This window comes from Panthera pardus, unplaced genomic scaffold (assembly GCF_024362965.1).
Source record: "Panthera pardus isolate Hobbes unplaced genomic scaffold, ASM2436296v1 HiC_scaffold_2, whole genome shotgun sequence".
Taxonomy (NCBI): Eukaryota; Metazoa; Chordata; class Mammalia; order Carnivora; family Felidae; genus Panthera; species Panthera pardus.
In genome coordinates this window covers 76,641,362-76,667,302 of record NW_026526765.1, presented here as the reverse complement: position 1 = coordinate 76,667,302, position 25,941 = coordinate 76,641,362, and the positions used below count along the sequence as shown (strand labels likewise).

General features: G+C 34.6%; 1 long non-coding RNA gene across 1 annotated transcript in view; it reads left to right on the top strand.

The window, feature by feature from the left end:
• Window positions 1–228: 228 nt before the first annotated feature.
• Window positions 229–25,941, top strand: part of LOC128778357 (uncharacterized) — a 60,166-nt gene continuing 34,453 nt past the window's right edge. Inside the window, exons 1-2 of the long non-coding RNA XR_008423956.1 lie at window positions 229–326; window positions 16,159–16,222. This is a non-coding gene — a long non-coding RNA (uncharacterized LOC128778357). The remainder of the gene's footprint in view (window positions 327–16,158; window positions 16,223–25,941) is intronic.

The window sequence follows — 25,941 nt, the reverse complement described above, 5'->3', positions numbered from 1 at the left end:
GAATATTTGTCTATGGTAGATACAATTAGTGCCCATCTCCATCTGGCTCTCCTTTTGGACTCCCAGGGAAAAGTAAATTTTCTAACACTTTTCATTAAGGCAGAGCATTACAGCATACTTACTCTTGTCATAGCAGTGTAAGCAGAGTGATATACTTTTACTTCTAGACTCAATCATTTATGAGACTCTCTCTCTCTCTTTCCCTGATACAGAGACCTCATCTTTACGGATAATGGATTAACATAAAAGGAAATGTCACCTTCATTGTCCTGGATGCTTCATGATTTTGTGGAGCTAAACCAGCCAAACATGCATGGGATAGTTGGGTGAGGGAGAAACAGTGAATGTTTTTGTAGAATGAGCCTAATAAGATTTTTTTTTCCTGTAGCATACCCTTTCCTACCATGACCAAGGTTTCCTTTCTAGATACTTTATTTTTCAGGCTCCCCTTCACTCATTATTAGTCAAATATTGTGGTATCAAATTACCTTCTTTATCTGCAATTTGGTAGCATGAACCAACCAAAGCTCCACTGTTCTATATTACTAAAAATATAATTATAAATCATATTCAATCTGATACTTAAAGAAATCTTAGGCAAACTTAAATAAATCCACAAACTTCAGGAAAGTTTTATTTTTCAGTTTCAGTCTTCAGGGAATAAACATCCTTTCTCAGACTTGCTAGTTCCTTCAAAGTGTTATTTTTGAAAATGTAAAACAATTTAAATTATACACATATCAATGTAAACATATATAAACATCTCAAGAAACTAAAATGATTACATATTCTCTGTTTTTATTTCCAGATACTCTATAATTTTGTAGTGAGTTTATAATAAAGGGTTGTAGACCATAAGAAAATGTGCTAAAATGTTTTATTAGTTGATTTACAAAGTTACTCCTTTTTAGACAATACCATTTCTGTGAAGCTATATAAGTGAGTACATGTTGTAAAGCATTCTATAGTCCTTGAAATGAAGAATTTGCAGGAGATATGGATTATAAAAAGATTCCAAGGCAGAAATATATAGCAATAACATAAAAATTACAAGTCAATTACCTGAAGAAATAAAAAAAACAATTATGCTTGACAACTTAGAAATATAAATGTAAGAAATACACACTTGTTTTCAATTTCAATTCTCATAACAGAGGAGACCCAATTACAGTAAGTTCAAAATTAGAAGGCTAATTAGATGCTCAAAACTGGTATCTTTGTGGTACAAAGTATTAGATTTTAGATCTCACCATTTTACTTTCAAGAGAGCATGCTTTAAATTATAGTTTTATGTGGTGTGTGTGTGTGTGTGTGTGTGTGTGTGTGTGTGTGTGTGTGTTTGAGTGCAAATGTATACACCCATATTGTTTCCTAAATAATTCTTCAGTTCTTTCACTTGAACTCTATTTTATTGGGTCAGAGTCAAGCAAACAAAGTAATACTTGGCTTCAGAGGAGTACTAAATGATAAAAGATATGAAAAAGAAACAGCACTATCATCTGGTACCCCAAACAACTTTTCAGATACGTAGAAACACTTTTTATCATCTAATTTACATAGCAATTATATTTGATGTTTTTCCCCCAAGGGTCATTTACACTCAGTCACAGTATTCTTTAGAGTATTACAAAATATTCGCTGGGTACTTAAAATTATGAAATGAAAGAAAAGAATTAAACAAAATGTATATGCTAGTCCTGGGAGTAGAAGGGAAGGCAATGAGCAGAAGGAGGTTTCAGTCTACAAAGTCTTACATTGACCACATTGCGACTATCAGAATCATTAGTACTGGGAAAGTATATCTAATGGAATATTGAAACAGAAACATAGAGACTCAGTGCATGACCACAAGGAACTAGAAATCTGATTGGGCAGAGGTTGAATCAACATGAACATCAGCTAATAAATACAAAGTAGTAATTGATGAAGGGCCAAGGAAATCTGCAAAAAGAAAGTTTTGAGTAATGAGAAGAATTAATATAGGTGTAGTTGGATTTGTTAATTTATTATCTTTCTGATAAATGTGTGATAAATGTGCTCTTGTCATAAATAAGTTAATTATGAATTTGTGTATCAAATATAATCCCATTTTGAGCCAATATATTCAGTGCATATGTGTACATAATCATATACATGACTGCAAGAATAGATTCTATTCACATTAATATAGATTTACCTTTTATAACATAGCATAGAATGGATTTGAAAATAAAATGATTCTCTTCTATACTTCAACACCTGCATACTCATTTGTGAGGGAATAAATCATTCAACCTGTATTAGATCACCTAACATATCCAAGACTGGATCAGAAAAAGTACCAGAGATTTTTCTTACTTTTGATAATTAAAATAGTTTTTTATTTTTGCAGACAACTGAAATCTTGACAGTTAGGAACAGAATTCAGTCTGTCACATTCATAAACAACAATCAGAAGGAGGAAGAAGAAAAATTATTGAATTTGAAAGATCCAAAGTTATTCGTGTTTTCTGATGATAGAGCTTAAATATATCTGTATAGATATAGTTGGATATTAAAAAGTAATGTCAAAATCAGGGGTGCCTGGCTGACTCAGTCAGTGGAGCGTATGACTCTTGACCTCGCAGTTGTGGGTTTGAGCCCTACATTGGAAATAGTGATTACTTACTTACTAAATAAATAAATAAATAAATATTTAAAAAGTAATGTCAAAATCCATAATACCAAAGTTTTTTCTTCATTTTTGTCAACAAAAATGACAAAGAAGTAGGCTGATTTTAGAAGCCTATTTTAACATGCTATTTCCAGGACATATAGTAAGATTAATAAGATTAAAAATAATTTTGTGATTTTTCTACTTTTAAAATAATAGCACACGATAAGAACTCTGAAACTTTGCAATATCCTGAAGTAACTTGTGAATTAATAAAGACTGTGGTGTATATTCACATCTTTAATGTTCTTCTTTCTCCCTTGGATATTGATATTTCATTGGTATAACTGTATTAAGCAAAGTACTCCTAGTAACATAGCAGGAAGTGCAACTCACATTCAGTACTAATCAGAACCTCTAAACTGTTTTCATTGTGATTATGGGCTGTTAGCAGATGTTTATAAAAAAAATATTATCAAGTTTGGAATATTGAATAAAACATGTTTCTTTATTGGAGGAACTCCCATGACTTTAATAGGCAAATATATGCGGTGAAATTATAAGGGGGAACCACATAGGCGAAATATTTTCTTCTTTTAGAAAAGCTTATTTACCCATTTTGAAAGAGAACAAGCAGTGAGGGGCCGAGAGAAATGGTACAGAGGATCTGAAGCGGGCTGCATGCTGATGGCAGAGAACCTGATGTTTGGAGCTGGAACCCACCAACTGTGAGATCATGACCCCATACAAAGTCAGATACCTGACTGACTGAGATAGCCAGGCATCCAGTGAAATATTATCTTTTTCTTTAAAAAAAATTTTTTTTAATGTTTATTCACTTTTTGAGAGACAGAGAGAGACAGAGCGTGAGCAGGGAAGGGACAGAGAGAGAGGGAGACACAGAATCTGAAGAAGGCTCCAGGCCCTGAGCTGGCAGCACAGGGCCTGACGCGGGGCTCGAACTCACGGACCGTGAGATCATGACCTGAGTGGAAGTTGGACTCTTAATCAACTGAGCTACCCAGGAGCCCTCGCAGGAAATATTTTCTAATGTCATTTGACTATGGGTAATTTTTTTTTCTTAGTATAACAATTACCATGTCACTGATCTAGGGTTCCATATAACTCTGTTTCTGAATCACTTCCCTAAGCTATACCCACACATTTATCAATGAAATTCTTGTCCCTTGCTTACTTGTCCATCTACTATACACCAAATTCAGTCAATCTTACATGTTATACTTTCTCTTTATTTCATTGCCCTTCATCTTAACTATTGCCATTTGGCTTCTCACAGTTTATTTCTTCTGTTTTCACCCTGCTCAAATCTGTCCTTCATGCTGCAATGATTATGTACTATCCTCAGCACAGACTACTCACATACCTCTGCAGTTACTTCCTGTCCCTTTGGGTATAGTTTATATGTCATATCCATAGAGCCTTCTGAAATAACCCTACTCAGAATAGTTTATCTATTATTCCAATTGCTCCAAGAGTCTATTACTACAAGGATCACATATGTCTAATTTTGCAGTGTGTATAGCCATTTTGACTAAATTTTTTTGATTTTTTTTCTTAAAGACAAGAAGTAGACATTAGTACAGAATGCCAAATATTTCAAATTTTCCCTATGGGACCATGTAGGGTGGCTCTCACTAACCCTTGGATTAGGGTTATGTGACTCAGTGTCTTAAACATGAATGGAAGAGAGAGTTATTACTTTGGCGTAAAGTTTTAAGAATTAGTGCATGACTCACCACATCCTGCCTTTCTTTTTATAATAGCAACTTGCAATATGTCAGATAGCCAGCCTAATCCTAAAATCAGAAAGATGAGCTGACTACTAAAAGAGAGGCAGTAATGATGCAACATGAGAAAAAATTTAAGTATTTGCTGAGATCATGGACTTGTTTATTACCACAGTGTAACCAGCTTTTCCTTTTCTCACACAAAACAAAGAACAGACTTTCTTGTATGTAAAAGATACAAAAAAAAGTGTAAAATGGAGAAGGGACCCTAAAATTATCAATGCTTATTTAAATAATGAGCTCAACTCATCTAACTCTTTGTTGCTTACTGGATTTTAGGAAAATGCTGCCAGAATAAATATAACAAATAAATTATTTCAGCTAAAAGAAAAAAAAACTGAGAAAAAAAAGTTCTGTTACCATTAATTTCTATTCCAAATTCCTTCAGTCAATGCCTGCAATATTCAGTGACTGTGCATGATACAACCATCCCAAAATTAAAAGGGCAAACGTATAAGTTTCCGTCATTATTTCCATACTATTCAATAACATTTCTTCTATTATATACATGAGAAAATCAATAAGCTTCAAAAGAAGTAAGACTACATTTTAAAGTAGATAACAAATTCTTCTTATTTTTTAGTTAGATTTCTAAAATTTAAGACAAGCTGATCACAGCCTTCATTGGACATAAACCTTCTGACAGATATATTATCATGGAAATTTCTACAAATAGTAAACCTGTAATTAAAATAACCCACCAGGCACCTTTCCTATCAAAGATTTTTTTTTCCCTTTCTCTAAAACAATATAATGAGGGTCCCATGCTCTGTGAACTCTGAGGGACTTTTATGTACTCCTAGAGTCAATAAACAAAAATATTTGAGTTTGTGACATTGTGGTATTTTGAGGGTATTGAGGACAAATGTGGATATGGCAGTATTTTAATTCTTTATCCACTCTATTATACTATATTATCACAATGCAGTTGGTAATATTGTCCATATGATTAGAAACTAATTGGCCTAAGCCTTCATTTTACAATCAAATCCACTTGTAGGTTGTCAAATCTACTTATAGTGTGGTAGTTGTCATTTACATAAAATAAAATGTGAGAATCTTATTATCTGAAAAATTGGTTTCAGCAGCATGTTTGTGCTGTGTTATGTACGTATATGCCTAATGATTCACAATGTAAATGCCTGTTTTTGCTTGAAGAAGTTGGTCACCAAATAAGTTTAAATCCACTTACCTGAGCTAGCCAGTGTAAATAATCCAATTCTGTTGCTAGAGATTCATTTAGAACGGGGCAGACTTAAACCAATCACTTCTTGGAAATCCTGTGGATACATAAATTAGTACTATAGAAGATTTACAAAGGACCTTTCCTTCTCTCTTTGAAGAAAAGCTTTAGAAATGATTTTTTGCCTTTCTTTTGTAAATTGAGTGTGAATAGGTACAGGCTAGAATAACTGTAGTGTTTTAGATGTCAGCCTGAAGTTCAAATTCCCACAAAGTGTTTCAGAGCAACACAGGCAGAGCCTTGATATTTGATATCAAGCCTTTGATAATAACAGCCAGATTGTTTATTTTCCCCTCACTTCCTCAATTGTCTCTCGTGTTTAAGCTAGATAACCAAGAATGAAAGCAATCAAAATATTCAACATAAAATGTATCATATGTCATATGGAACCAGCGTAATAGGAAACTTTATAATATCTGCCATGGTCATGAAGTAATAAGTTCAGTTGCATTTAAAGAAAAACTAAATAATGATAGAAAAATAACATGGTGTGTTACTATTTTCAAGTAGAAATAAAGATGAGGCAGAAAATATCATTGTTTCAGAGGCCCTAAGACATCAGATCTAAAGTCTTAGCAATGTACTTGGTCATTTCCTTATGGATGTGTGGGGTGGCAGCTTTATCACCAGACATATTGTTTCCATTTTGTGCAGGAAGAGGAGGAAATGTTGAAAAGATGAAGGAAGGGTAGAAAATGTAGACTGTTTTTGTTTTTTTTTTGCTAGGGAAATTAGAACAAAGTGAGAGTTCTCATTAGGAAATAAGAAAAGGATATATTTTGGAAAGGAGCCAGCAGTCTCTCTATATCAAATGTTCTGTGAACAGAACAAGAAATTTCAGTGTGTGCTGAGAAAACTAAATCTTTCAGGTACACCGATGATAAAGGGTGGCAGAGTATTACCCATTATTCCAAAGTTAAATAAAATTCTAAGTATTCTAGAAATCCAGGGAAGGGAAAAATATTTCTCCAGATGTCTCAAGGAAGAACATAGAAAACTCATTTAGGTTATACAAGATCAAATGCCTCTCTGTGTAAGACAAGGGAAAACTAATTATCCAGGGTCACTTTACAAAATGCATAGATCTGCTATATGACAGCCATAGTTCAAAATACTAGAATTCTAGCAATATCAAGAAAGAAGTAATGATCCACAAGCCAAGTTAAGATTGTTCATTATTCTAAGGAAATACAACTCTCAATGATATGGCAGAATGTTTCTCCTGAATTTGCTATATTATACGCCTTTAAAGACAATAATGAAAGAAAACTTTTCCTGTGATAGTTACCAACTGAAGAAAACTTCATGTCTTAAGATTGCACACTGGAAGAATCTCATGCTGTGAAAATAAGTTCATATGTATTCATATTTTTCTAACTATAGATCTATACCCATAAGAGATATCTATACTTATATAGATATAGATTACTTATATATATTATATACTCCTATATATATGTGTGTATATATATATAATTATAGATCTATAGATTACTTATATAGAGATAAATTATAGTTATATATTCATACATGATATTAATAGAAATAATATGTTATATATTTATTTATAGTATTTTATATGTAAAAATAGTTTGGGAGATTTTAAAGCAAAGATTTGGGATCAGAAAACTCTGGATCACACATTTCAACAGAAGTTAATTGCCCACTCAAACAAAAATGAAAACAGAAAACATTTTTTTCAAGTGCACATGGAATATTTACCAAGATAGACCATAAAACAGTGTCAACTAATTTAAAATGATTTAAAGCATGCAAACATATTCTCTGACCACAGTTGAATTTAGTTTGAAGTCAATAAAAGAAAGATATGTATAAAATTCACAAATACTTGGAAATGAAACACATTTGTAAGTAGCCCAAAAATCAAAAGAGAAACAAAATGAAAATTGCACCATATTTCAAGAGAATTAAAATGGAAAGAAAATCCTAATTTGCAAATGCCCACTGAAGCAGTACTAAAGAAATGTATAACAGTAGTGCCTACATTACAAAAGAAAAATATTTTCAAATCAATCATCTCAGTTTCCATCCTATGAAACTAGCAAAGAGTAAACTGAATCCAAAGTAAGCAGAGAAAATACATATTAAATATTAAAGTGAAAAAATAATGTAATAGATAATGTAAAATCATTAAAAAGATTGATATAATCTAAAAGTAATTTTTAGGATAACAGAATTGATAAACCTATAGATTGTCAGATCAAGGGGAAAAAAAACAAGAAAAGACAGAAATTACCAATGTGGAAAATGAGAGTTGACATCACCAGAGATTCTGCCGACATTAAAGGATAAACAGAGAATATTATTAACAAATTCATGGCATATGAATGACAATGTAGATGAAATGAACTTGACAACGTAGATGAAAGGAACATATTCCTTAATGGAGTTTACAGTGAAGATTAAAAAGGTAAACAGATGAGAACAAAAGCCCAGCCCTCAATGGCTTTACTAATGAATTCTATGAAATACTTAATAAAGAACTACATCAAAATACTTCACATATTCCCAGATAATTGATGAGGAGAGAATACCTCCTAGGCAGACAAAGATGTTACAAGAGAAGAAAGCTGCAGAACACAGATACAAAAATCTTTAAAGTTTTATTAAGTTGAACCCAACAGTGTATCATAGGGGTTTATCTCAACCCTGGCTTAAAATTCAAGGATGGCTTAAAATCCAAAGATCAACTAATAAAACCTACCATATTAACACTAAAAAGGAAAATAGAAAACATATAAACATCGCAGTAGGTGTACAAAATCATTTGACAAAATAAACAATGAAATAGAAGGGAATTTCCTCAATTTTATAATGTACATCTATAAAAAGCCTGGTAGTATTAATAGCAAACTGAGTGCTGAAACACTGAATGCTTTCCTCCTAAGATCCTCATTTCTAGTCAACATTATCAAAATCTCAAATTATGAGATTTTAGGCAGTGAAATAAGCCAAAAAGGGCAATAAAAGTTATCCAGAACAGAGAAGAAGTAATAAAACTCTGTTCCTAGAAGACATGGCCATTTATGTAGAAAATTTTGTAAAACTCACATACAAAAAAACAAAAAACAAAAAAAAACAAAAAAAACACCACCAAGAAAGTCAGTGTAGTAAGTCTGCTGAGTATCAGTAGGCAAGTCTGCATAGATAAGTAGACAAAAATATCAATTGTATTTCTATGTACTGGTGACTTATTCAGAAATTGAAATAAAAATAAACCATACAGATAGTATCACAAAATATGTAATCCTTCAGAATAAATTTGATTAAATATGCACAAGACAGATAGTGTGAGTACTAAAATCATTTTTGAAAAAAAAATAAAGAACATCTAAATTAATGGAGTGATAAACTGTGGTCATGTGTAAGGTCACTTGATATCAAGGTATCAATTATCTCAATATTGATCTATAGATTTTATCTAATCAAATAAAAATCTCAGAAGTGCTTTTTGTCTGTTTTGTAAAAATTGTCAAAATTTTTACAATTTTTGACAATGAATTTAGAATCATTGTAAAAATGATTCTAAATTCCATATGGAAATGCAGAGAGCCTAGTATAGTCAAAACAACTTTGGAAAAGTACAAATATGGAAGACTAATAATACCTTATTTCAAGACTTTCTAAAACTACTTTTTTTTTTTTTTTTAATTTTTTTTTCAACGTTTTTTATTTATTTTTGGGACAGAGAGAGACAGAGCATGAACGGGGGAGGGGCAGAGAGAGAGGGAGACACAGAATCGGAAACAGGCTCCAGGCTCCGAGCCATCAGCCCAGAGCCTGACGCGGGGCTCGAACTCACGGACCGCGAGATCGTGACCTGGCTGAAGTCGGACGCTTAACCGACTGCGCCACCCAGGCGCCCCTCTAAAACTACTTTTGACACAGTGTTATATTGGTCTCATGGGAACAGAATATATAGTTTAGAAATACACCCAAACAGAAAAGGTTAATTGATTTTTAATGAACATGCAAAAGAATTCAGTGGAGTAAGAACAGTCTTTTCAACAAATGGTAATTTAAAAAGAGGATATCTACCTACAGAGAAAAGTGAAATTTGATCTATACCTTAAATATAAAAAATGATTAACTCAATAAGGATCAAAATGTATAACCTCAAGGTAAGATCAATAAAAGTATAGAAAAATTATTTATGACTCTGGATTTCTTAAGGCTGACACAAAAATCTTATTTCATAAAGGAAAAATGTTATAAATTGGACTGCATCAAAATTTTAAATGCCTATTCTTCGAAAGGCATTCCCAAGAGAATGAAGAGAAGCCACATGCTGGGAAAACTATTTGCAAACCATAAAAAAAATTGTATCCAGAATATGTAAAGAACTCCTAAATCTGAAAAAGAAAAAAAAACTCAATAAAAAATAAGCAAAAGTTTAGATGAGACACTTCATAAAAAAAGACTGAGGCTGGCAAATAAGCTCATGAAAAGTTGTACAATATCATTATGTACTTACAAAGACTGTTATATAAATGTTCATTGCAACTTTATTTGCATTAGCCAAAAACTGTAGACAGCAGAATTGCCTATCAACAGGTGAATGGATAAACAAATTTTGGCATAATTGGTATAATAAAATACTTCTAGCAATATAGAGGAACAGACAGCTACATGCAACAACATAAATGAACCTCAGCATAATTAGGCTGAATGAAAGAAGTCATACAAAAGGAGAACATCTGCATGGTACCATTTACATAAAAATCGAGAAAATGCAAATGTAATCTCTAGTGGTTGCCTAGGAACAGGTAGGGGATGGGAGGAAAAGTAAGGAGGGATTATAAATTACATGAGGAGACTTTTAGGGGTGATAGATTCAGGGTATTCAATGTTTTATTGTAGTAAAATTTTCCATTGCTATATACTTAGAGCAAAATTTATCAAGTTGTACACTTTAAATATCTGTATTTTTTCTCTATTTTACCTCTTTAATTAAAGGAACTAAAAGGACTAGAAAAGGCATATAACAACAAAAATAAATTTTAAAAAAGACTGTGACAAAGAAAATAATAATGAATCTTAGGTAAATTTCAGTGTTTCATGTATTAGCTCATTTAATGCTTCACAACAACATTATGAACTCAGTATTATAGTTACTTAATTTTACAAAAGAGGAAATTGAGGCACAGAGAGGTTAAATAATTTGCATGTGGTCATTCAGCTATTAAAGAGTAAATACTATATTTAAACACTGACAGTTTAGTACTAGAACATACATTTTTAATTTCCTGTATTTTCTCTTAATTGCATATATTACACATTTGTGCCATTTGTGTTGATGATTATGATGATAATGTAAACATTAGTAAGTTGTTAGAAATTCCTCTTACAGAATATGCACTTCATGCAAAGACTCTGCTCTGTTTCCTCTTGTAATTCCTTTTGTAATTCTCATGTCTACCATACTGTAGAGGCTCATTAATCACATGTTAAACTGATTGGACAAAAAAATGAAAGTCTGTTACTATCACAACTTAGTTGCTCTATTTTTAATTTTCAAAGATTGGCTCAATCCTTCTAGATGAAAAGATGTATGGTAATAGTAAGGTAAGGTAGAGTTTATTGGAATACAAATCAGGACTCCTGAATCTTATTTTCTAGGCAAAATTATTTCTGACAAAGTGGATATCAATGCCTCTTCCAAGCAGCTATTTCCTTTTCAGTAAAATTGAGCAGTTAGAAAGGACTTCCAGCACCAAAATTTAATTTTTGCAGCAAAATATTCTTTCCTCTATCTGCACCTCCTAGAAACACATCTATATTTAGAGTAACAAGAAATGTGATTTCAAGACTCATAAAATAAATGAAGTCCAGTGTCTTTTTCAAGGTATAAAATTCTGACTCTTTAAAATTTAAAATAAGGAAGACTCTTCCTATCTTTTTCAGGTTACTGATTTCCTATACCTTGAATTTCTTCTCTATCCTCAAACAATGGAAGGTCCCCTTGAATTCATTCGTTAAAGTCTATTTCAGTCTCCATCTCTTAGAGTTTCCCATTCTTCCAGTCAAAATTAATCACTGTCTTCCTTGTGCTTTCCTAGTCTATTTCGTATAACCATGTTCTTATAGTTTTTCACATTTGGTCTTAATTGATTATGGAAGTATTTGTCTTCTCCACCAGAATGTATTTTCTGGAAGGAAAGAGCTGTGTGTCATCCATCTCTGAATTCGAAATTCTTTGCTCATAATTGGCTTTCAAAATTTGGCACGTTACCATTAATTTCACACTTTCTTTTTTGGAAGTGGTAGCAATAAATTAGATACCTTTTTAATTTAGCCTTTTAAACTTAATTCCCTGGCCCTGGTCAATAAGTGAATCCATTCTGAGGAAGGGAAGCAGCAAGAGTTTTACTGCAGATGGTATAGCAGGTGTCTTTCTGCATCAAGCTCTGAAATCCTCTGGAAAAAAAAATATTAAGAAATATGTATTGAAAATAAAAGCCCATCCTCGCAAAGAATTTTTTTTAATCTACTTCTCTTCTGGCCAAAAGATAGCTTTGGACATTTCAGTATGCTAGAATCTCCTGCGCTTTTTTTCCCTGAAATCCACCCCATAAGAAAGCCTAGCTGTCATAATTCTAGACTTATATTGAAATTTATTTTGACTTAATGTTCCATTTTGTGTTAAACCAGACCCCAGAAGAGACAAGAAACAAAGTTCTGATTCAGCTACATTATACCTTAGAGCAAGCCAATTGTCAAAATAGGACAATAAAACCTATGAGTGTATATCATGAAGCAAACATGACCAACACATAGACATTTGCCTTAAATACTCAGGAGGTTTTATGATGATAAACAACATAATGTGGCTAGAAAAGGCTTATCATCTCTTAAATTCTTGAGCAATTTCAAGTACTTTCTAGCCTGCATTTTTTCTCAGGAAATATGGCGACGTTAGTGACAAATAACGAAAATGTCCATTAAGAATAATCAAGAACTGGGGCGCCTGGATGGCTCCGTCGGTTGGGTGTCTGACTTTGGCTCACATCACGATCTCATGGTCTATGAGTCTGAGCCCCACCTTGGGCTCTGTGCTGACAGCTCCAGAGCCTGGAGCCTGCTTCGGATTCTGTCTCTCTCTCTCTGCCCCTCCCCTGCTCAAGCTCTGTCTCTGTCTCTCAAAAGTGAATAAACATTAAAAAAAAAAAAAAAAGGAGAATCAAGAACTTGTTGGTTCATTATGTATATACTTGACAAGAATAGATGGTATTCCAGCCATTCGTTTAGATTATGTTGGACATTTTATTTTTTTTAAATTTTTTTTTTCAACGTTTTTTATTTATTTTTGGGACAGAGAGAGACAGAGCATGAACGGGGGAGGGGCAGAGAGAGAGGGAGACACAGAATCGGAAACAGGCTCCAGGCTCCGAGCCATCAGCCCAGAGCCTGACGCGGGGCTCGAACTCACAGACCGCGAGATCGTGACCTGGCTGAAGTCGGACGCTTAACCGACTGCGCCACCCAGGCGCCCCTATGTTGGACATTTTAAAGCGGAAACAGAAATGGTAGTTTTTCATGAAGAGCTCACATGCCATATATAAAATCATAGTAACTATTTCTTCCCACACATACACCCTACAGGGAGGCTTCCCCGCATTGGGACTCTAGAGGTGGGTTAGGGGGCTAGGTGTGACGAAGATTGGAGTTTGCTGGAGAGGTGACATGAGCCAGACTTGTTACAAATGTGTCTGACACAAGGAGTCTGGCGTTTGGTCACCCAGGTGTTTCTCTTAGGATGTACCACCATCCTGTAGAATTCCCAAGATCCTGGGTGATGGGCCTTCCTCTGGAAAGAGTGGTCATGGAGGCAAAGCCTCAGGTCTGATTCCTCCATTCTCTGAGCCACTATGGCGCTCATATCATCCCAGCCTATCCTTTCCCTGCCCTCCATGAGGACTCATTTACTCTCCCCCGACGTGCCCAGAGCCACATAACACACTTTGCAGGCTCCAGCTGCATCTTGTTGACCTTCTTTTTGCCCTGTTTACATTCATGGAAAATCCCACACTCCCAACCACCCTGACCGTGTCCAAGCTTCTGCCAACAGGCATCCCATATAGAAAAAACTAAATTAAATTAAATTAAAAGATTTGAAAATTGTATTTATTATCATTAAAGTCGTCTTTTGATTCTCTGTTTTAACAAATGCTTTCCTCGGGGCACCTGGGTGGCTCAGTCCATTGAGCATCTATCTGGCTCTTGATTTTGACTTAGGTCTTGATCTCAGTCAGGGTTTGTGAGTTCAAGCCCTGTCTCGGGCTCTGCACTGACACTGTGGAGCTGCCTTGGGATTCTCTCTCTCATTCTCTCTCTCTCTCTCTCTCTGTCTTTCTGCCCCTCCCCACTCTCAAAAATGAATAAATAAACATTAAAAACAGCCACTGTTAAAAAAGCTTTGCTAAATGTAGTAAACTATTTAGATAATATAACCACTGTTAAAGTAAAAGTATTCTTTAAGTCCTCTCCATTACTTGAAAAATGTATATATTAGTAAAGAATATGAGGTCGTAGAATTTTTAAAAATTTTTTTTAATGTTTATTTACTTTTGAGAGAGAGAGAGAGACAGAGACAGAGCATGAGCAGGGGAGGGGCAGAGAGGGAGCAAGACACAGGATCTGAAGCAGGCTCCAAGCCTGTGCTCCATCAGCACAGAGCCCAACGCAGGGCTCGAACTAACAAGCTGTGAAATCATGACCTGAGCTGAAGTCAGATGTTCAACCAAGTGAGCCACCTAGGCGCCCCCAGAATTTTTATTTATTTATTTTTGAGAGAGAGAGTGAAAGAGAGCATGAGCAGGGGAGAGGGACAGAGGGAGAAAGAGTGTGAATCTTAAGGAGGTTCCATGCTCAGTGTGAGCCCAATGTGGAGCTCAATCCCATGACCCTAGGATCATGACCTGAGCCAAGATCAAGAGTTGGACACTAAACAAACTGAGCCACCCAAGTGCCCCAGAGTGAATTAACTATAGAGATATTATACAAGTCTATTTGTCCCTGATCCAAGCTTCTGCCAAAATAAAACGCATTATTTTAATTATATAATGAGGATATTTTTGCCTTGGGTGTTTATAACATGCTGAATCAGAATCAAGCACTAAATAATTTCTCTGTCTTTGCTGCGAATTTATTACCAATATATCTTTCACTTAGTTGTGCCAAGCATTATGCTAAGCAATTCCTGATTACTGAGCAGAATGATTAGTAAAAATAAAATAACATATTTCAAAGTTATCATTTATGTATAGAAAAAAGTATTCCTCAAAGAAAATATAAAAATAGATATTTTATATTAAATACTTTTTAAATCTCTTTTATCAAAATGCTAATCTGAATGATACATTGCTAAATTCAAAGTGTCTTTGATTGCTTAAAAACTTGTAAAAACAGAATATGTTGTAATTTTACATCAAATACATTTAAAATATGTTTAACTATTCTCTGTAGCACCAGAAATTTTAGAGAACTTCATAGAAAAAAAGAGAAAAGTTCAGAGAAAAGGAAATAATTTTGACATGTAACATATTACTCTATCATCAGACCTGTGTCTTCCTTTTTTTTCTTTATTTTTGAGTAAGTGAAGTACATGATACAGTAACATGATGAATAATTTGGGAACACATAACTTTTGAATTTCAGATTAGGAAGTTTACTTTAGTAAAAAACTACATAAAATTAGTGTTACTGGAACACAGACTATATTTTCTCTAAGTAGAAGTTATTCATTGATCTGTTTTATTTAATTTTTTAAATATTTTTTAAACTTTTAATTTTTTTAAATGTTTATTTATTTTTGAGAGAGACAGAGACAGAGCGTGAGCAGAGGAGGGACCAGTGAGAGGGAGACACATTATTTGAAGCAGGCTCCAGGCTCTGAAGTATCAGCACAGAGCCCAACACGGTGCTCGAACTCACAAACTGGGAGATCATGACATGAGTGGAAGTCGGATGTTCAACCAACTGAGCCACCCAGGTGCCCCAATAGAAGTTATTAATTAAAAAAACAAAGTTATTAATTTGCATCTCCTTCTTTGCAGTTCTCTTATCTATTTCTTTGTACATTCTTATTTCTTCATGGACGTTTTTGCTCCTTTTTAAATTTTAATTTAAAAATAACCATAACTGTATCCACTCCCTATATAATATTGTGAGGTTTTCATCCATGGTGTTGACATTCATTATATATGGTTTCTCTATATGCTTATTATTTTCTGACTTGCCCTGTACTATAGTCTTTATTTAATAATTAATCATTGAGTGCCAATAATATTTGAGATCTGTTTTGAATAGCCAAAAATGTTACCAGCCAAATTTAATAATCTATGCACTGCCAAGAAAATCAGTTAACACAAAGAGGTGAAAACAGATATAGGAAGGGGGTAAAAAGCAGTTATTTTAAAGTGAAGGATAAATTGCCTAGTGAATTTGTTTTTCAGATTTAGAAGACAGTTATTTCCTAATTTGAACAGAGAAGGATGACCAGGGAAATGTGCTATACAGGTAACAAGACATTTGAAGTCATTTTTGTACATTTTTATTTCTGCAACTCAAATGAAAGAACTAGAGATACAATTCTTTAGGAGTATAAAATTGTTTGTAGGAATGACTCTGTTGGTCAGCAATCCCATTAGAAGTGATTTGGTAGACAAAAGCTTGTGCTATAGAGGCCACATTGGAGAGAAACGTAATTAGCATGTCTTCATTGATTATAAGGCTAGCAACTCTGAAAAGAAGAAAAGGCTTGAAGAAAAAGAGGAGTACTATTATCGAAATAGAACATGTAATGAAAGCTTCTTGCTATATGTTCCTAGAAACCAACAAATGATTTACAGATACTTTCTCCTGGAGTCTTTTAACTAAAGGGTCATTAATCTCCTCCATGCTTTCACACATTGAAAGCCAAGAAAAGATTTCTTGTAAGAACAATAGCATTGTTTTACATTTTAGCTCAAGGGTGTGGACTTTGATATGTTGTTTGTTCTTTCAACTAATTATTTCTTACACCCCCAAGTTATTTTTGTCAGCATTAATTTCAGAAAACATTGTAAAGAAAGAGGATTAAGCACAATAGAGTTGGAAAGTCCTCCTGTCTATGAGACTAAGCACCAGCCTGTGATGTCAGAACACTGGAAGACTATTCTAGAAGAAAAGAAATGCCCTGAAATTTCCACCATGAAAAGCATGAGTTACTCTACAGGTTATTGGACAAATGGTCCATTGTGTTCAGGGTTAGATGTTCTGTTCTTAGAGAACTAAACATAAAACACAAGTTGGATGAAGCTTTAAAATATGATATATTGCAGTCGTGAGTTTAGTGAAAAACCATATGATCCTAGCACTAAATTTTTATTATTTCTGAGTTTTGAAAAGGATGAGGTACATACTTTTCCACACACTTTGTCGTTAGCTAATGGCAGAAGTGTTCCTCCACCATAGTTAATTATTGTTAAATTAGGGAGAAAAAGTCTTGCATTCTATACATATTTTTTTCAAATTAAAAAATGTAAATTTTAATGCATCATTCTTGAATAACTCACATTATACTAACTTTTTATGATTTGAGGTTTCAATTCAGTATAATTCTTTAAGCCTATTTTGTTTAACATTCTAAAAATGTTTCAGTGATATACTTTTCTCATATTTCCATATTCAAACAGAACTTTTTTTGATTTCTAGTAAATGAATGGATCACATAATTTTGCATAGCAACAGATAGGAGTACGAAAGTTCCTACATAATACCATGTCACCTTTCAGATCTCAATGTTATCATTGCCTCTCTAAGGTCTTCCCTGATTAACCATTCCTAACAGGTTAACTTCCTCAATTTTGCAATCTCATCACACATTTGTAAAGTTTTCATAAATGAAATATTTTTCATTTGTATTGAATTTTAACTAAGTTAAATATTCATACAGTTTTAAAAATCAAATGGTTTTATAAATGTCCGTAAGTAAAAGAGAAGATTCTACCCCTCAGTTACTCTTCTATAAACACATCTTTTAAATCTTTTAGCCAATTATTTTGACATTTACCTAAATATCTCTAAATAAACTTTTTTTTTTACCTTGTCATTATTTATTTACTTTCCACTATGGAAAAGAATGAAGAATATTTCTCTCTTCTCTCCCCTCCATACACAAACATATTTTCTCTATGTCCTCCTCTCATATCACCAATATGATTATATCTATACAGATTAGAGAAATAGTATTTACATTTTTTATTAATACTATAGGCTACTGCTATAACAAACAACCCCAAATCCCTGTAGCTTACCACTAATAGTCAGTTTGGAAGGTACTTGGAATACGGCTTTCTGTGTAGCGTTTCAGGCTCCTCCCAACTTGTCATTCTGAAAGTTACTAAGGCCTTGGAGGAGTCCTCTGCTGGATCATTTCTATTGAGCCAGCAGATGTGGGAAGAGAGTAGAGAAAGCATAAAAACTTCATAGCCAATGTAACTCAAAAGAGATATAGTTTAGTGAACACGTAGTAATTTCTACGTGGTGTGGGTTTATTTTCATTTTTTGTTGCAGTAGTAGGTTAAATAGACACATAGGAAAAAAAATTTAAATTCTTGCTCTGAAGATGTTCTTGAATATTTTCTTTCCTTAATGAATTCACTCTTTATAGGATCTCACTATTTACAGTTGACATGCCTGAATTGATCATCCAGTCAGTTTGGCTTTCCTTTTTATTTTCCATGATTGCATTTTGTTCTCTTCTGGGATTCCCACTACTTTAACCTCTATTTTTTTTTTATTTTATTTATTTATTTTTGAGAGAGAGAGAGAAAGTACAAGTGGGGGAGGGGAAGAGAGAGAGGGAAAGAGGGAGAATCCACAGCAGGCTCCACACTGTCAGTGGGAACCCGATGCAGGGCTCGAACCCACAAACCATGAGATCATGACCTGAATTGAAATCAAGAGTAGGACGCTTACCTGACTGAGCCCCTCAGGCACCCCTCTTTATAGTTTTTAATACTATCCTGATCTTGCTAAATGTTAAAATATCTTCTTTTACTGTTGATATTCAAAATATATTTTTGACATTCATTTTCCTTTCAAATTGTTTGTGTTTCCTAGAAGTTACTGTTTATTTATTTACTTCAATCTCCATCTTACATATCTGAGATTTTTATCTGATTTGAGAATTGTTTGTCCCATCCTGTATGCACTAAGATTACTTAAATCTATGAGTGTGTAATGAGATTGTTGAGTAGGAGCCAACCATGTAATTTGAACTAAATTGTCTACTTTTTACTTAAAAGATTTCCTAGAACACAATTTTCTATTATCTTACTGGGATTACAATGACTTCGAGGAAAGCTGGGGTTCCAGGTATTATGAACACACCTGATTCTTTAATCTCTACATTTTTCCATATGGTTTCCCCACCCTCAATCATGCCTGGCTCCCAACAGTCTTCTGTTTAATTCTCCTCAGATCCCACAACCCCCATCTTATACTATGGTGGGGATATAGTACTACAGTCTAAATGGAATGGGGGAAAGGATGAGGCACTTGTAGCTCCTTAAACTTTTCACCAGTCTTACTAATTATAATCTCGGCCATATCCCACAGTTGCCAACGCCAATGGCAGTGTTAATTTTTGAACCTTTAGAAGAATGGTGATAGGTTAAAAAAATTATTGTTTTCCATACTGCAGACATGGGTTTAGACTCTGATACTCTACATCTATCCACTCTATCATTTCCTTTTAAGCTTCAGCAATGCATTTTCCCTCTCTGATCCCTCTATCTTTATAGAGTGCTACAAATAACAATCTTTAACCATTCTTTTGTTGTTGTTGTTGTTGTTGTTGCTTATATGATGTTTCAGGAAGAATTGACTATACTTGAGGGCATTCAACCTTTTATATTTAACCAGCATAACTATTTCTTTAATGTTTATTTTCCCCTATTAGGCTATAAATATCATACTATCAGGAAGCTGGCTTGTCTAATTCACTGGTTTATCCACATGCCTGAGGAACTCTGAGAGTGTGAATCCAATAAAATTTCATGGATAAGTGGGAAGAAATGTGATGAAAATAACTCAGGGAGATATAGACACTAAAAAATCCTTGCCTTCCACGAAACAGTTTTCCTCTTGACCTATTTCAGGTCTAACTTCTTATATAAAATTGGCCCTCTATATCTACTTTTTACTCAGAATCATTGTCCTGTCTTCTGGACAAGCCAAATTCTACTAATCTTATGAAAGTCAGTCTATGGAGGATCCCATTTGAAAACATATTTGGGGATATGCTTTGTATGGGGTCAGTGAAACCATTTTGAACATAAATGTTATTAAGAGCGTATCTTACATTTATCTCAATCTCTCCTTCTCTCAGTACCTATACTTTATTCTTTTCAAAATTGCCAAATTCCTGATTTTCAATTTCCTCCTAGTGCCTCTCCTTCTAGTCCAGCTTTAAAAGTTCCTATTCCAAATCCAAGGTGATGGAAAGTTATTAGAGGAGATCACAGAACTTTACAGATTGTAGTTCTTAATTTAGCTGAAATCATGTTTTATTGTTTTTAATGCTTCATCTTGATTTATTGGATACTTAGTTAATTCCAGATACCATATATCATCCTTATCTTCACAGGATTTATATTTTAGAAAATGTAGACAGATGAGTCAGGCTTAAAATGAGATCATTTCAGGTAGAAAAAATTACAACTAATGAAATACTATAGGAATATGGATGGCATAGAGAGCTATTAGTGGGGCTGATTTTGTTTGGATTATTATATAAAGTCTCTATGAAAAGATGACATTTTAACAGAGATGTCAAAAGATGACATTTTAAACAAGAAAGATGGAAATGAGTCAGCCATACAGCAAGCATGAAAGAGCATGCTAAGCATATGAAGCAACAAATACAAAATTCCTGTGGCTGTGTTATAATGACTTGTGGGGAGAGCTAAAGACATCCCAATGAGTTGGAACTTTAGTATGATTTCAAAATCTTTCCTGGGTATCATATGTGGAATGGCTTGTTATAAAAATGGGCCATTACAACAGGCACATGAAAAGATGTTCAACGTCGCTCCTTATCAGGGAAATACAAATCAAAACCACACTCAGATACCACCTCACGCCAGTCAGAGTGGCCAAAATGAAGAAATCAGGAGACTATAGATGCTGGAGAGGATGTGGAGAAACAGGAACCCTCTTGCACTATTGGTGGGAATGCAAATTGGTGCAGCCGCTCTGGAAAGCAGTGTGGAGGTTCCTCAGAAAATTAAAAATAGACCTACCCTATGACCCAGCAATAGCACTGCTAGGAATTTACCCAAGGGATACAGGAGTGCTGATGCATAGGGGCATTTGTACCCCAATGTTTATAGCGGCACTCTCAACAATAGCCAAATTATGGAAAGAGCCTAAATGTCCATCAACTGATGAATGGATAAAGAAATTGTGGTTTATATACACAATGGAATACTACGTGGCAATGAGAAAAAATGAAATATGGCCTTTTGTAGCAACATGGATGGAACTGGAGAGTGTGATGCTAAGTGAAATAAGCCATACAGAGAAAGACAGATACCATATGGTTTCACTCTTATGTGGATCCTGAGAAACTTAACAGAAACCCATGGGGGAGGGGAAGGGAAAAAAAAAAAAAAAAGAGGTTAGAGTGGGAGAGAGCCAAAGCATAAGAGACTGTTAAAAACTGAGAACAAATTGAGGGTTGATGGGGGGTGGGAGGGAGGGCAGGGTGGGTGATGGGTATTGAGGAGGGAACCTTTTGGGATGAGCACTGGGTGTTGTATGGAAACCAATTTGACAGTAAATTTCATATATTAAAAAATTAAAAAAAAAAAATGGGCCATTATATCAACAGTTCACGTAAAAGCATAGTCTGGTATTCTGACAATATCAATACCAATGGTCAAAAAAAATTATTAGGGCATTTTACAATGAAAACCAGGATGTCATAACTCAGTAAATTCTAGTCCAAATGTCCTTTTTATACATAGAATATTTTTTAAATTTTATGAATTAAAATTTTATTAACCTTAAAGCATAAAACCATGAGGATCCTCATGAATTGTGTAAATAGTTTAAGTACTTTTCAAAAGAATTAATGCCACTTGGCCAGCAAAATCATTGCTAGGCTATAAGGTCATTCTTGATTAAATCCATAGCACAAGAGAAATATGTTTTCTAATTTTAGATAGGATACCATCATGTAGGTATTAGAAGAGAGTTATATTTTAATCTTTAGTAAATAGAAGTTCAAGGGTAAAAGTGTACTTACTGCATTTATTTTGATCCTATCATCTGATCTGGTATAATTTATTAATATTTCAGAATATTTGAAAATAAGGGAAGAATCATGCCAATGAGTGTCTCCACAGCAACTGCATTTTAATGACTTACTGCAGAGCTGAATTTTTTACTTCCCCAATTCCAGAAATGAAGTATATATCCCCTCCCCTCTCACCATTCCCTCCCTTTACACCCATAGCCATTCTCAAATGTCTACCACATTGAAAGTGGAATAGAACCTGGAGAGGAAATAGAGGGGTCAGACCAAGCACTCTGATTTTTCTTCTTAATTATACTCAAAAAAGGGTAGAAGTTTTCAATAGATCCCTGGATTTGTAATGAAATCCCAGTAGCTTCATAGAGCAGATCCTGAGAGAATTTGCCAACCCATTAGCTGGACTTCACATTCAGGCAAGCATGAGCACTCCACTGAGTTACCAAAGCCTTAATCTGCATAGAACTGAGCTAGGTTTCATCATCAGAATGCATGCAATTCTTATATACCCCACTGTTTTATGAACATAAAAAAAAAGTAAAAGAAATAGAAGAACAATTATAGGTAGAATTGTTTCCCCAAAATATGTGATGTCATAAATGCAATCTCAGAATATTCCTTATTTGGAAATAGGGTCATTGTGTATATAATTAGATAAGACAATTTCATACTGCAGGAGGATGGATCCTTAATCTAGTATGCCTACAGTCCTCATGATAAGATGGAAATTTTTAAACAGAATCAAAGGGGAGAATGTCATTTGAAGACATAGGCAGAGACTGAGTACTGCAGCTGGAAGACGAGCAGCCAAATGTCTCTAGCAGATCCCCCAAAGTTAGGAAGATGTAGAAAGGATGTTTCTTTACCATTTTTTTGGACACCTGGCCCTGCTGACAACTTGATTTTAGACTTCTATTTCCTGAGCTGATGCAATAATCTCTATTGTTTTAGACCACCCAGTTTGTGGTATTTTGTTACATAACCCTAGAAAATTAATACAGAAATGTTTATCCAAAATCTTCTGGACAAATAGATTCATCCAAAAAAAATACTATTTCATATTAAAACAGTCTAAGTTTCTTTCAATGATCAAGTGTATGTAATTCTACACACCATCTCCAGCCATCAAGAATAGCTATAGAAAGATAACAACCAGGTATAGTAAATAATGTAAGTAAGGAATACTACCTTTTTTGGCTTATACGTATTGTGTTTAATTTGTAAACCATCTACAACATTTAGGAGGGAGCAAATTATCATTACTTCTGACATCTACTACAAGTTCAAGGGTTTGCCAAAACACTATAAGTTTAATAATTTGTAGGATGGATTCACAATATTTACAAAAAGGTATTTTAGTTACAGTTACAGTTTATTACAATACAATGACATGGATTAATATCAGCCAAGGAAGGGGTATATGGAACAGGATTCAGGAGAGTTCCAAGGACGGAGCTTCCAGTTGTCCTTCTCCACTGGGGGCAGGCAGAGCTTACTTTTCTCAGCAATTATGTGTCACAATATGCATGGAGTATTGCTAACAAGATAACCAGAGTCTTGGTCTCTAGAGTTTCTATCAGCCTTGGTTTCTAGAGTTTTCTATGTCACATAGAAATGGCTGATTGCCTGCATTACTGAGATGGGTTTCCAGCCTTTCCAGAGGTTCAACCTTTCCAAACTCTCAAACCCTTCGAAGGCCCCACAATAAATCATATTGTTAGCATAGATTATGTGGTGTAGGCTGATGCCCTCAGATGAAGAAAACACACTCTTTTCAGGCAGAACTCTTCAGGGGCTTAGAGATTATCTTCCAGGAGCTAGTCAAATGTTTCTTTTAGTGAGGTTAATCCTTTTTTTCATGATATCATATATTTCAATTCTTAGAGTACATGATGCTACGTAGCAGCTTGAGAGGACTCTGATCTTTTTGCTTAATTAATTCTTACTGATCCTTCAGGTCTCTGTTGTTCCCTTGGAGAAGTCTTTCCTAACCCAGTTAAGTTATAAAATTTTAGAGATAGACCAGAGTTTACTAGGTGCCTCAATGTTATCATCAGGCCATTCCATCTTTCCCACTCTCCTTATCACATGGGCTTATCATCTTTGTCTTTCATATGATGGCTGTCACAGTTACAAACATTATTTTCTTACACAAGCAACTCAGAAAGAAGATAGATTATGAGTAAGGTCTTCTCTTTGAGAGGTTGTGATTTTGAATTTCAAAGAAATAATGCCACACAAAAATCTTCTTGCACCTGACTGCGATCATATGGCCACCCATAGCTACAGGAAATGTAAGAAAAGTATGTATCCAGCAAAGGGGAGCAGGATTATGATTGGCCAGGGTCAATCATGAAACATTTCAGTGTGCCTGGGTGGCTCAGTCGGTTAAATGCTGACTTCGGCTTGGGTTACAATCTCACGGTTTGTGAGTTCAAGCCCTGTGTCTGGCTCTGTGCTAATAGCTCAGAGCCTGGAACCTACTTTGGATTCTCTCTGTCCTTCCCCTGCTTGTGCTCACTGTCTCTCTCTCTCTCTCTCTCTCTCTCTCTCTCTCTCTCTCTCTTTCAAATAAACATTTAAAAAAATCATGAGACATTTCTTGGGTCTGCCTTTGGTATTTTTCTATATACATTTCTTCCTATTTTCCCTATTAATTTCAATGCTTTGGGTAAAATTGTTTAATCTGAGCCTAATTTTTCTTCATTTGTAAAATAATGATAGTAGTTTTTGGAGTATAGTGAGGTTTAAAAGATGACAGTGATGTGTGGGTTTTTTTACATACCTGGCATATAGTGGATGTTTTACATGAGAAATAAAAGGGTAAAAATTGTGCCTCGAAATAGTAGACCAGTTGAATATGGAAACAGTAAAGAAGCCGATACCTCTGGAAAGACTTTATGCTCCCTATTTAGGCTTTTGTTAGCTTTCTTGTGTGTGTTAACAGAGCAAAGCCGAGCCCACACTTAGAGGAGAGCAGCCAGGGCCAGCAGATGCACACAGTAGTCACCCTCTGGAACTCCCTCCATTTTTATAGCCTTTCCTTCTTCCTTGAATTCATTTGGGTTCAGTAAATCCACCCAGACTATTTTAATTTCAAAAAAAGAAAAAAAGATTGGGTGCCTAGGTGGCTCAGTCAGTTGAACATCCGACCTCAGCTCAGGTCATGATCTCACAGTTTATGAATTCAAGCCCCACATCTGGCTCCTTCCCATAAGCTGGAGACTGCTTCAGATCCCTCTGTTTCCCTCTCTCCCTGCCCCTCCCCAACTTGTGCGCACACACACTCTCTCTCTCTGTCTCTCAAAAATAAAGAAATATTTTAGAAAAAGAGGAAAAAATATGTATTCTACTAATGTTAGAAAAAATAGGGCAGAGCCTGGAGCCATAGCTTGTCCCCCTCATATTCTTGCCATTTTTACTTTTGTATTCTTTTTATCCAAGAAAAATAAGGCTTGTCTATTCAGAGAAATCTTTTGTTAACTTATATGCCAGCACTGCACATGGGCTAATTGAAGGTGATTTTCTAAGGACAACTATTATATTCATAACACAAAAGAACTTCACAAAAGTGCTTTCTAAAATATCAGATACAATGTGAGCATTAAGCTGGTGTGACAGGACATGGCCACTGTTGCTGGCCAAGCCCCAGGCCTAGAAATGTATATGTGTGATGATTCTAAGGTAATGTGTAAGGCCTGTCTAGTTGAAAACCTTTGGCATGGTTATAAATCTAGTAGTAGGAATACAGAAGTGGGGTGTCTGGAACTTACAGTTCGGGATAATTTCATTGTAACCAAAGGCAGCCATGTGGTCCGGCTATAGGATAGAAGTACTAAGAACAAGTTAACTCAGAGTTGCTCGGACACAGAATTATTCTCACAATGAAAAAGGCCTATAAAACCAGATGTTCTCAAGTGGTTAAAGAAGTCACAGC